The following is a 13,781-nucleotide window of genomic DNA, read 5'->3' as shown; positions in this document are numbered from 1 at the left end:
TTTTAGGATTATTTAGTCCAGCTCTTTGAAAAATATTGGTGGAATTTTGATCGGAATGGCATTAAAAGTATAGATTGCTATACTAAAAGTATAGACATTTTAACAATGTTTCTTCTTCCAATCCAAGAGCATGGAACAGTCTTCCATCTTTTTGTGTCTTCTTCAATTTCTTTCATGAGTGTTCTGTAGTTCCACGAGTACAGGTCCTTTACTTCTTTGGTTAGGTTTATTCCCAGGTATCTTATGGTTCTTGGTGCTATAGTAAATGGAATCGATTCTCTAATTTCCCTTTCTGTATTTTCATTGTTAGTGTATAAGAAGGCCACTGATTTCTGTACATTGACTTTGTATCCTGCCACGTTACTGAATTGCTGTATGAGTTCTAGTAGTTTGGGGGTGGAGTCTTTGGGGTTTTCCATATAAAGGATCATGTCATCTGTGAAGAGAGAGAGTTTGACTTCTTCCTTGCCAATTTGGATACCTTTTATTTCTCTTTGTTGTCTGATTGCCATTGCTAGAACTTCTAATACTATGTTGAACAAGAGTGGTGAGAGTGGGCATCAGGGTCCTTTCTAATTCTATAAAAAATTTTATAATTTTCTGATTCTATACAGATTTTAGAATTGTTTTTTCTAGCGCTGTGAAAAATGCTGGTGGTATTTTGATAGGGATTCCAATGAATGTGCAGATTGGCTTACATTGCATACACATTTTAACAGTATTATTTTTCCAATGCATAAGCATAGAATGCTTTTCCATTTCTTTATGTCTTCTTTACTTACTTTCATGAGTGTTATAAAGTTTTGATAGTACAGATCTTTTACCTATTTGATTATGTTTATTTCTAGGTAAGTGCAACTGCAAATGGGATCAATTCCTAAATTTCTCTTTCTTCCATCTCATTGTTAACATATAGAAATGGAATTGATTTTTGTGCATTGAGTTTGTGTCCTGCAACAGTGCTGAATTGCTGTATGAGTAATAGAAATTTTGGGATAGAGATTTTTGTGTTGTCTGATTGTTGAAGCTAGGATTTTCAATAGTATGTTGAACACCAGTGATGAGAGTGGGCATCCTGTCCTATTCCTGACCTGAAGGAAAACACTTTCATTTTTATCCATTGAAAGTGATATTCACTGGGAGTTTTGTGTAGATGGCTTTTTGATATTGAAAGGAAATAGTCAACAAAACTAAACAGCAACCTAAGAAATGGGAGAAAATATTTTCACATGACATATCAGATAAAGGGCTGATATCCAAGATCTATAAAGAACGTCTTAAACTCAATACCCAAAAACAAATAATCCAGTCAAGAAATGGGCAGACAATATGAACAGACATTTCTCAAAAAGACATACAAATGGCCAGAAGACACATGAAAAAATGGTCAACATCATTTGTCATCAGGGAACTATGCATGAAAACAGCAATGAGATACCACTTCACACCAATCAGAATGGCAAAAATTAATAAGACAGGAAACAAAAAATGAGGTGAAGATGTGGATAAAGGGCAACACTCTTACACTATTATTTGGATGCAGACAGGTACAGCCACTATGGAAAACAGAATGGAGTTTCTTTAAAAACTTGAAAATAAAGCTACACTATGACACAGCAATTGCACTGCTAGGTATTCACCCCAAAGTACAGATGTACAGAACAGAAGGGGCACCTGCACCCCAATGTTTATAACAGCAATGTCCAAAATAGCCAAACTGTGGAAGTAGCTGAGATGTCCATTGACAGAGTAATGGATGAAGAAGATATGGTATTATTTATATACAATGGAATATTACTCAGCCCTCAGAAATGATAATTATTTACCCCTACATCGACATAGATTGACCTGGAGGGTATTATGCTAAGTGAAATAAGTCAATCAGAGAAAGGCAATTATCATATGTTGTCACTCATATGTGAAATATAAGAAAGAGTATAGAGGACCATCAGAGAAGGGAGGGAAAACTCAATGGGAAGAAATCAGAGAGGGAGACATACCATGAGAGACTCTTAGATATGGGAAACAAACTGAGGGTGTTTGAAGGGGAGATGGGTGGAGCAGATGGGGTTTCTGGGTGATGGGCATAAGTGAGGGTATGTGATGTGATAATCACTGGGTGTTATATGCAACTGATGAATTATTCAACATTACATCTGAAACTAATGATGTAATATGTGTTGGGTAATAGATTTTAAAATTATATAAGTGTTTTTGAACTAATGGGTGGAAGTATATGAGAATAATGCGGTGTTTAACTTATTTAACAGTGCATAATACATTCCTTTTGTAACATCTTTTTTTCAATAAGATATAAATGTCTGTTAAACTATGCATAGAAGCGATGAAAGACCATTCCATGCTCATGGATCAGAAGAATAGACATTGTTAAAATGTCTAAACTGCCTAGCGCAATCTATACATTCAATGTCATTCCGATCAAAATTCCACTGGCATTTTAAAAAGAGCTGGAGCAAACAATCCTAAAATTTGCATGGAACCAGAAGGGACCCTGAATTGCTAAGGAAATGCTGAAAAAGAAAAACAAAACTGGGGCATCACGTTGCCTGATTTCAAGCATTACTACAAAGCTGTGATCACCAAGACAGCATGGTTTCTGGGTGATGGGCATAAGTGAGGGTATGTGATGTGATAATCACTGGGTGTTTTTAAAACTGGCACGAAAACAGGCACATGGAGCAGTGGAACAGAGTATAGAGACAAGATATGGACCCTCAATTCTGTAGTCAAATAATCTCTGACAAAGCTGGAAAAAATATACAATGGAAAAAAGACAGTCCCTTTGATAAATGGTGCTGGGAAAACTGGACAGCTATGTATAGAAGAATGAAACTCAACCATTATCTTACACTGGACACAAAGATAAACTCAAAATGGATAAAAGTCTTCAACATTGAGACAGGAATCCATTAGAATCCCAGAAGAGAACATAGGCAGTAATCTCTTAGACATCAGCCACAGCAACTTCTTTGAGATATGTCTCCAAAGGCAAAGGAAACAAAAGTGAAAATGAACTTTTGGGACTTCATCATGATTAGAAGCTTCTGCAAAGGAAACAGTCAACAAAACAAAAAGGCAACCCACGAAATGGGAGAAGATATTCGCAAATGTCACTACTTAAAAAAGGGCTGATATCCAAGATCTATAAAGAAATCCTCAAACTCAACCCCCACAAAACAGATAATCACATCAACAACTGGGTAGAAGACATGAAACCACACTTCTCCAAAGAAGACATACAAATGGCTAACAGACACATGAAAAAATGTTCATCCTCATTAGACACCAGGGAGTTTCAAATCAAAACCACACAGAGATAACATTTTAGAATGTCCAAAATTAACAATACAGTAAACAACATGTGTTGTAGAGGATATAGATAAAGGGGAACCCTCTTCCACTGTTGGTGGGAATGCAATTTGTTGCAGCCACTTTGGGTAGCAGTGTGGAGATTCCTTAAGAAATTAAAAATACAGCTTCCCTATGACGCTGCAATTGCACTACTGGGTATTTACCCCAAAGATACAGATGTAGTAAAAAGAAGAGTCATCTCTACCAGAATGTTCATAGCAGCATTGGCTTCAATTACCAAAATGTGGGAAGAACCAAGATGCCCTTTAACAGAGGAGTGGATAAAGAAGATATGGTCCATATATACTATGGAGTACTATGCCTCCATCAGAAAGGATGATCAACATGGACAGGACTGGAAGACATGTTGAGTGAAATAAGTAAAGCAGAGGGAGTCAATTATCATATGGTTTTGCTTACTTGGGGAGCATAAGGAATAAAATGGAGGGCATGGGGAGATGGGGAGGAGAAGGGAGTTGGGGGAAAATGGAGGGGGAGAAGAACCATGAAAGACTGTGGACTCTGAGAAACAAACTGAGGGTTTTGGAGGGGAGGAGGGTGGGGGTTTGTGTGAGCCTGGTGTGGGTATCATGGAGGACACGTATTGCATGGAGCATTGGGTATGGTGCATAAAAATGAATTCTGGAACACTGAAAAGACATAAAACAACAACAACAACAACAACAACAACAACAACTATACATGGAAGCATATTGGACTATCACTGTGCTTAACATAAAAATGAAAGAAGAAACAGAAAAGGAAAACACAGAGGCAAATTATTTGCTATTTTGCTATTTCACCACTGCTGCTGATATTCTGTGCCCTGAATATTTTCTAAGAGTGGTAATTTGTGAAATAGTTTTATTTCAGTTGGGGGAATAAGTGTTATCTTTGTTTCCGTTGATTTGTTTAATTGGTATCAGCCCATAGGAAATCTTAATTTGTAATTACTACAATTGGTCTATCATAACTTTATATTTGTAGTGATTTTCACTCTATGAACATGTCTGTAATTAACCTTAGCTTTTAAAAAATGTAATAAATCAACTTTAATTTATTCTTATTGTGATCATTATTATCTAATTCTTTTCTTCATTCATTTCAGTGTCCTCCATTTTATCTATGATGCCTCAAATGGTAAGATTTCTTTCATCGTTAAGCTGAATAATATTCCTTGTATGTATTACAGGCCACATTCCCTTTAGCCATATTTCCCTCAAAAATTTTTATATTGTTTAAGTATACTTGCTACCATGGATAAGGTTGCAGTAAGCAATTAAATGCTCATAAGTCTTTGGGATTCTGACTAATTTCTTCAGCGATACATTCAGAAATGGGATTCATGGATCAAATCGTGATTCTATTTTTAAATTGATATATATCCACATAGTTTTCCATTATTACTGCACTAAGTTATATTCCCATCAGTGCACAAAGTGTTCCTTTTCTCCACATTCTCATATTTCTTCTTTATATTCCCTTTGCAGTTACTTTCATTCCCTTGACTTATTAATTCTGTAACTGGAAGCCTGTATTTCCCACTGCACTTTTCCCATTATTTTAATCCCTACTCACTTATTATCATTTGTTTCTGTTTTTGCAAATAGCCATCCTAACATTTGTGAAGTGATATCTCCTTATGGTTTTGATGTTCACATCCCTGATGATTTGTGATGCTGAATACCTTTTTCAATAACAAGTACTGGTACACCTTAAAGAAATATTTATTAAGTTTCTTAGCCTATTTTTAATGGTATCATTTAGTTTTGGGTTGTTGTTGTTGCTGCTGCCATTGTAGTTGTTTGCTATTAACTTGTAGGATTTTCTTATATATTTTGGGTATTAAGCACTCATCACAAATATAATTTTCACATACTTCCTTTCATTGCTTAGGTTGCCTTTTCATCATGTTGAGTGTTTCCTTTGCTATACAGACAAATTTTTGTTTGGTGTAGTGCTTTATTGTCTCTGCATTTGGTATCAGATCTAAGAAATCATTTCCAAATGCAATGGTATAAGCTTCCACAACATAGGTTTTTTTTTAAGATTTTATTTATTTATTTGACAGAGAGAGACACAGAGAGAGGAAACACAAGCAGGGAGACTGGGAAAGGGAGAAGCAGGCCCTCCGCTGAGCAGAGAGCCCAATGTGGGACTTGATCCCAGGACCCAGGGATCATGACCTAAGCTGAAAGGTAGACACTTAACAACTGAGCCACCCAGGTGCCCCAACAACGTAGCTTCTTCTAGAAGTTTTATTTTCTCAAATTTTATGTTTAGGACTCAAATACAGTTGAATTTTGAGTATCCATCAGGAAAAGATTTCAATTTATTTCTTTTCATGTGGATATGTAATATTTCCAAGAACATTTATAAAGAGACCATTATTTCCTCACTGTGTATTTTTGGTGCCCTTATAAAAATTAATTGACCATATACCTGTGGGTTATTTCAAAATTCTCCAAATTATTCCATTGCTCTACATGTCTGTTTTTATTACATATCATAATGTTTTCATTGCCATAGCGTCATAATATATTTGAAGTCAGGAATGGTAATAGCTCTAGTTTTTTTTTTTTCAATTTTTCATTTAAATTCAATTAACCAACATATAATAATAAATCATTAGTTTTTGATGTAGTATTTAATGATTCATTAGTTGCATATAACACCCAGTGCTCATCACATCACATTTCCTCCTTAATTCCCATCACCCAGTTACCCCATCCCCCCACCCCCACCCACCTCCCTTTCTGTAACCCTCAGTTTATTTCCTGCTGTCAAGAGATTTTCATGGTTGTCTCCCTCTCTGATTTCTTCCCATTCAGTTTTTCCTCCCTTCCTCTATGATCCTCTGCACTATTTCTTATATTCCACATATGAGTGAAACCATATAATTTTTTTTGGTTGTTGTTATTATTGTTTTTACTGACTTACTCCACATAGCATAATGCCCTACAGGTCCATCCATGTCAATGTAAATGGTAAGTATTCATTCTTTCTGATGGCTGAGTAACATTCCATTGTGTACATGAACCTTATCTTCTTTATCCATTCGTCTGTTGAAGGACATCGTGGCTTCTTCCTGTTCTTCTTGATCCAAGTTACTTTGGTTATTCAGTATCTTGTAGGTTTCCAAATAAATTTCAGGATTTTATTCCTATTTTTTGGAAAATTACATTGGGATTATGATAGTGATTATCTTTAATTTGTGGGCTGCTCTGAGTTTTATGAACATTTTCACATTACCAGTGCTTTCTATCCATGAACATAGACTGTACTATTAACTCTCACCTTGCTTAATTTCTTTCAATGTTTTGCAGTAATAAATGCAGAAGTCTTTAACTTCTTCAGTAAGTTTATTTATCATTATTTTATTTTTTCTGCCATTTTAAATATTCTTTTCAGAATGGTTGTTATAAGGGTGTGGGAAAATGATTGATTTTTATGCTGATTTTTGTTCTGCAACATTGCTGATTTTATTAGTTCTAAGAGTTATTTTTGTGGAAATTTTAGGGTTTCCTACATATAAGTTAATATCTCCAAACACTGACTAATGTGTTGCCTTATTTATAATTCAGTTGTTTTTTTTTAAGTTATTTCTTTTTTTAAAGATTTTATTTATTTATTTGACAGAGAGAAATCACAAGAGAGGCAGGCAGAGAGAGAGGAAGGGAAGCAGGCTTTCCGCTGAGCAGAGATCCCGATGCAGGACTCGATCCCAGGACCCTGAGATCATGACCTGAACCGAAGGCTGTGGCTTAACCCACTGAGCTTTGGCTAGAACAACTAATACTATTTTGAACATGAGGGGTGGAAGAGGGGATCCTTGCATTGTCCTGGTTTTTAGGAAAATATTTCAGTTTTTCACCATTGGGTATTATGTTAGCTGCAGGCATTTCATAGATGACCTTTATTGTGGTGAATTAAGTCCTTCTATATTTAATTTATTGAAAGTTTTTTATTATGATGTGATGTTGAGTTATGTCATTTTTTTGAGTATTTTGATATGATTTTGTAATTTTTATTTTTCAGCCTATCAATATGCTGTATCACACTGATTGACTTCCATTAAGTTGAAACATCTTTTCAATCCAGGGACAAATCATCTGTGGTCATAATTTATAGACTTTTTAATGCACTGCTGAATTTGGTTTGTTAGTACCTTCTCGAGGATTATTATATATGTTCATCAGGTATTTTGGTCTGTAGGGTGTTTTTGTTTTTATTTTTTTTATTTTCTTTTCTTTTTTTTTTGGTGACTTTCTCTGGCTTTGTTACAGGGCAAATGTTGGCATCATAGAATGATTTGTTAATATGTTCACTTCTATTTCTGTAGGATTTTAAAAAAACTTGTATTTATTCATTTTTTTCAGATTTTATTTATTTATTTGAGAGGGAAGGAGAGAGAGAGTGAGTAAGAGCAAAAGAGCAGGGGAGGAAGGAGAAGACTCCCCGCTGAGCAAGGAGCACAATATGGGGCTCAGTCCCAGAATGCTGGGATCATGACCTGAGCCAGAGGCTGATGCTTAACTGTCTGGGCCACCCAAGCACCCCTGTATTTATTCTTTTTAAAAATATTCAGTAAAATTCATCTTTAAATCCTTCTGCTCTTGAACATTCATTGGTTGTTTTTATTATTATGATTACTGCTTCAATCTGTTTGATATTAACTCATTCAAATTTTCTATTTTATCTTGATTCAGAATTATTAGATTGAAAGTTTGTAGGAATTTATACACTTCTTTTGTTTCCTCTATTGTAAAATAATTTATAATTACCTCTTATTCTTAATTTTATTTCTGTTGTTTCCATTGTAATTTTCCTTAAGATTTTTGAATTTACATATTTAAATCTCGACTCTTTTTTCTTAGATTGTGTAGCCAAGGGCTTGTAGATTTTGCTTATCATTAAAATGACTCAATTATCTTATTTATTTTTTACTGTATATTTCATTTATTTCTGCTGTGATATTTATTGTTTCATTTTTCCAACTAAATTTGGGTTTAGTTTATTCTTTTATTTTTCTTGAGATATAAATGTAGGTTGTTTATTTTAGATATTTGTTTCTTAATGTTGGCATTTATTACTATACACCTTTCATTTAGAATTGCTTTTGCTGCATCCTATAAGATTTGTTATATTATCTTTTCATTTGGATAAAGATTTTTTTTCCACTTTATTTATTTTGCGTAACAGTATTCATTCTTTTTGCACAACACCCAGTGCTCCATGCAAAACGTGCCCTCCCCATTACCCACCACCTGTTTCCCCAACCTCCCACCCCTGACCCTTCAAAACCCTCAGGTTGTTTTTCAGAGTCCATAGTCTCTTATGGTTCGCCTCCCCTCCCCAATGTCCATAGCCCGCTCCCCCTCTCCCAATCCCACCTCCCCCCAGCAACCCCCAGTTTGTTTTGTGAGATTAAGAGTCATTTATGGTTTGTCTCCCTCCCAATCCCATCTTGTTTCATTTATTCTTCTCCTATCCCCCTACCCCCCCCCCCATGTTGCTTCTCCATGTCCTCATATCAGGGAGATCATATGATAGTTGTCTTTCTCCGATTGACTTATTTCACTAAGCATGATATGCTCTAGTTCCATCCACGTCGTCGCAAATGGCAAGATTTCATTTCTTTTGATGGCTGCATAGTATTCCATTGTGTATATATACCACATCTTCTTTTGGATAAAGATTTTTTTTTAAATTTCTTCTTTGACCTATTGGTTCTTAGAGTGTTAGTTGTAAAATATTACTGAATTTCCCACCTATTATTAATAGTTTCATAACACTGTGGTTAGTGAAGGATCTTGATGTATTTCAAAGTTATAAATTAACTAAGACTTTTTGTTTTGTTTTTCTTTTGTGTCCTACCACATCAGCAAATCCTGGAGAATGTTCATTGTATACTTCAAAAGAATATATATTTTGCTGATATTGAAAGGAATATTTTGTATATGTTAGGTTAATTATTACGTAATAGTTCAAGTCCACTATTATATTACTGACTTCCTGTTTGTATGATGTATTTGTTGTTAAAAGTGCAATATTGAAATTGCTTATTATTACTATGTTGGTTTTTATTTTCTTCTTCAGGTCATTTAATATTTGCTTTATATACTTAAGTTCAAGATATTGGGTACTAACATATTAACAAATGTGACAGTGTACTGGTGAATATACCCCTTTATCAATATGTAGCATTCCTTGTCATTTGTGATAGTTATTGGGTGATTGATTATAATTATCTGTGTAATATTTTTGTTTATTTATTTTTATTTTGTTCAAGCACTCTTTCTTATATGCAACTAATGAATCAAACACTACATTAAAAATTTATGCTGGCTTTAATTTTAAAATTTAATTTTAAAATTTAATTTTCATTTAAAGTATATTTTTCTGATATAAATATAGATCTTCCTTTTCTCTTTACTTTCTTTTTCATAGCAAATCATTTTCTATCTCTTCCATTTTTTTAATGATCTTATTAATTTATTTGACAGATAGAGATCACAAGTAGGCAGAGAGGCAGGCAGAGAGAGAGAGAGGAGGAAGCAGGCTCCTTGCTGAGCAGAGAGCCCGAAATGAGTCACAATCCCAGGACCCTGGGATCATGACCCAAGCCGAAGGCAGAGACTTTAACCCAATGAGCCACCCAGTTGCCACATCTCTTCTTTTTTAGTCTATGTGTGATCTATTTTTTTTTCTTAAAGATTTTATTTATTTATTTAACAGACAGAGATCACAAGTAGGCAGGCAGAGAGGCAGGCAGAGAGAGAGTAGGAAGCAGGCTCCCTGCGGAGCAGAGATCCCAATGTGGGGCTCGATCCCACGACCCTGGGATCATGACCTGAGCTGAAGTCAGAGCCTTTAACCACTGAGCCACCCAGGCGCCCCAGTCTTTGTGTGGTCTTAAGACTGAAGTGATTTTATTGTACAAAGAATAAAGTTAGTTATTATTTTAATTTAATTTATTTATTTATATTAATATTTTATTACAGTAAATGTATATATACACACATAATATTTGCCATTTTAACCATTTTTAAGTGTACAGTGTTATTTTTATATTAACATATAATGTATTTTTTGTTTCAGCGGTGCAAGTCTGTGATTCATCAGTCTTACATAACACCCACCACAACACATACACTTCTCAATGTCCATCACCCAGCCACCTCATCCCTCAACCCTCTCCCCTTCAGCAATCCTTAGTTTGTTTCCAAAGATTAAAAGTTTCTTGTAGTTTGTCTCTCTCTCTGGTTTCATCTTGTTTCATTTTTTCCTCTCTTCATATGTGATTCCCTGTTTTGTTTCTTATATTCCACATGTTATTGACATCATATGATAATTGTCTTTCTCTGATTGGCTTATTTCAGTTAGCATAATATCCTTTAGTTCCACCTACATTGTTGTAAATGACAGGAAATGCCAAGATTTCATTTTTTGATGATGGATGATATCTATGCCACATCAATTCATCTGTCAATAGACATCTGCCCTATTTTCATAGTTTGGCTATTGTGGACAGTACTATTATAAACATCGGGGTGCAAGTTCCACTTTGAATCACTGTATTTGTATCTTTGGAGTAAATACCCAGTAGTGCAATTGCTGGGTTATATGGTAGCTCTATTTTCAACTTTTTGAGGAACCTCCATACTGTTTTCCAGAAGGGCTATAGTTGCTTGCATTCCCACAACAGTGTAAGAGTGTTCCCCTTTCTCTGCATCATCACTAATATCTGCTGTTTCCTGGATTGTTAATTTTAGCCATTATAACTGGTGTTAAGTGGAATCTCATTGTGATATTGATTTGTGCTTCCCTGATGTCCCGTGATGTTTAGCACATTTTCTTGTGAGGGGGTGGAAAACAATTTATCATGCTAATAGAACTCTAAGGAAAGCTGGGGTCACAATCCTTATATCAGGCAAATTAGATTTTAAGCCAAAGACTGTATAAGAGATGAGAAATGAAACTATATCATAATTAAAGGGCCTATCCAACAAGAAATTTGTAAATATTTATGTCCCTAACATGGGGGCAGCTAATCATATAAGCCAATTAATAACAAAATCAAAAAACACATCTATAATAGTAGGGAAATATAAAATACCCCTCACAGCAATAGACAGATCATCTAAGTAGAAATCACCAAGTAAATAAGGGCTTTGAATGACACACTGGACCAGATGGACTTCACAGATACATTCAGAACATTATATCCCAAAGCAACAGAATGCATTTTCTTCTCAAGTTCATTGGAATATTTTCCAGAACAGATCACATACTGCATCAAAAATCATGTCTCAACAAGGACCAAAAGATTAAGATATTCCCCTGCATATTTTCAGACCATGATGCTTTGAAACTAGAACACATTTACAAGAGGAAAATTGGAAAAAAAACTCAAAGGCATGGAGGCTAAAGAGCATCCTACTAAGAAAGGTATGGGTCAACCAGGAAAATAAATATATTTTTTAAAAAATCGTGGAAACAAATGAAAATGAAAACACAACCGTTCAAAATCTTTGGGACATAGCAAGGGCGGTTCTAAGAGGGAAGTATATAGCACTACAAGCTTTATCAAGAAACAAGAAAGGTTTTGTGTGCCTGTGTGACTCAGTTTGTTAAGTGTCCGCCTTCAGCTCAGGGCATGACATCAGGGTCCAGAGATTGAGCCCTGCATCATGCTCCCTGTCCAGTGGGAAGCATGCTTCTCTCTCTCCTTCTGTCTCTCCCCCACACTCTTGCTTTCTCACCCTCTCTTGCTCTGCTCTCTCTCAAATAAATAAGACTCATTAAAAAAAGAAATAAGAAATGTCTCAAATACACAGCATAATCCTACACCTATGGAAGGTGAGGAAAGAACAGCAAATGAAGTGTAAAGCCAGCAGGAGAAGAGAAATTACAAATACAAGTGCAGAAATCAATGAAATAAAACCAAAAGAACAGATCAATGAAACTAGGGGCTGATTCTTTGAAAGAATTAGTAAGATTGACAAGCCCCTGGCCAGACTTTTCAAAAATAAGAGATAAAGAACCCAAATAGATAAAATCATGAATGAGAGAGGGGACATCACAACCAAACTGAAGAAATACAATTAAAAGACCATATTATGGGAAACTACATGCCAACAAATTAGATAATCTGGAAGAAATGGATGCATTCCTAGAGAGGTATAAACTACCAAACTGCCATTGTTTTTAATTCATTCAATCAGTCTATCTTTCAGATGAAGTCTAATCCATCTGAAAATTTGGAAATTTTGGTTTGCTGGAGGTACCTCTATGAACAGAAAGTTGAATAATTAACATTTATACAGTACTTAGTTACCTTTATCTGTCATAGTTTAAGTTACTTTCATTGGCTATATCCAAACATATGCCTTTGGCAGTGAACTGATGTAGTTCAAGTAGTTTAGACTCCAGGATATCATCTGTATAAGGATAAATAGTGATTCTAGAGGGCTTCAAAATATATATCATAGACTTAACTTGCACATTTATATTTATCTAACTGAGATCATTTGTTCTTCCTGAACATATCAAATTATATATTTTAGATTTGAAAAAAGAAAAATAAACATTACTATTAAAATATACTTCCCCCTTTCCTTTATTTCTTCTTTCTTATTTTATTTTCTATCTCTTTTTATTTATATGTATTAGGTGTGTGTCTGTGTGAATGTGTATATATCTGTCAGTAAAGTTTTTTTCCCCTTTCCTTTGAAAATATTTATGTTAATTTTTAATATTTGAGTTTTAACTCAAAATTTTCAAGCATTCATTAAGTTTTTAATTTAAACTATATTCTTCTATTTATGAAAGTATTACCCTGGTCTTTTTCCAAATATTTGTGGTGAGTAATTATTTTCCACACATTGCATTTTAGTCTCTTTGGTTCTCTTTAATTCTAAAATATGGTACACATTTACTTGTATTCTGTTTTTTTTTAAGATTTTATTTATTTATTTATTTGACATACAGAGATGACAAGTAGGCAGAGAGGCAGGGAAAGACAAAGAGGAGGAAGCAGGCTCCCTGCTGAGCAGAGTCCAAGGCAGGGCTAGATCCCAGGACCCTGAGATAATGACCCTAGCCGAAAGCAGAGGATTAACCCACTGAGCCACCCAGGAACCCAATTTACTTATATTGTGAAACAACTTTTGGAATGTATAAAATTTTTGTTTATTGAGAATTTTTTATAACAGATGTAAAAATGTATAATATGGGAACCTATCATTTGATATTTTAATACTTATTTTATATTACAATGGATAATTATATGTTGATTTAGTAATTCCAAATAATAATCAGAAATCAATATAGTCATTGTAATTGTGATTAAAAATATAAAAGCTTACACCTATTAGCCATCATTTAATGTTCTGTAAGATAATTAA

The sequence above is a fragment of the Meles meles genome, chromosome Y, assembly GCF_922984935.1.
Source record: "Meles meles chromosome Y, mMelMel3.1 paternal haplotype, whole genome shotgun sequence".
Lineage (NCBI taxonomy): Eukaryota > Metazoa > Chordata > Mammalia > Carnivora > Mustelidae > Meles > Meles meles.
This window is presented reverse-complemented; position numbering follows the sequence as displayed.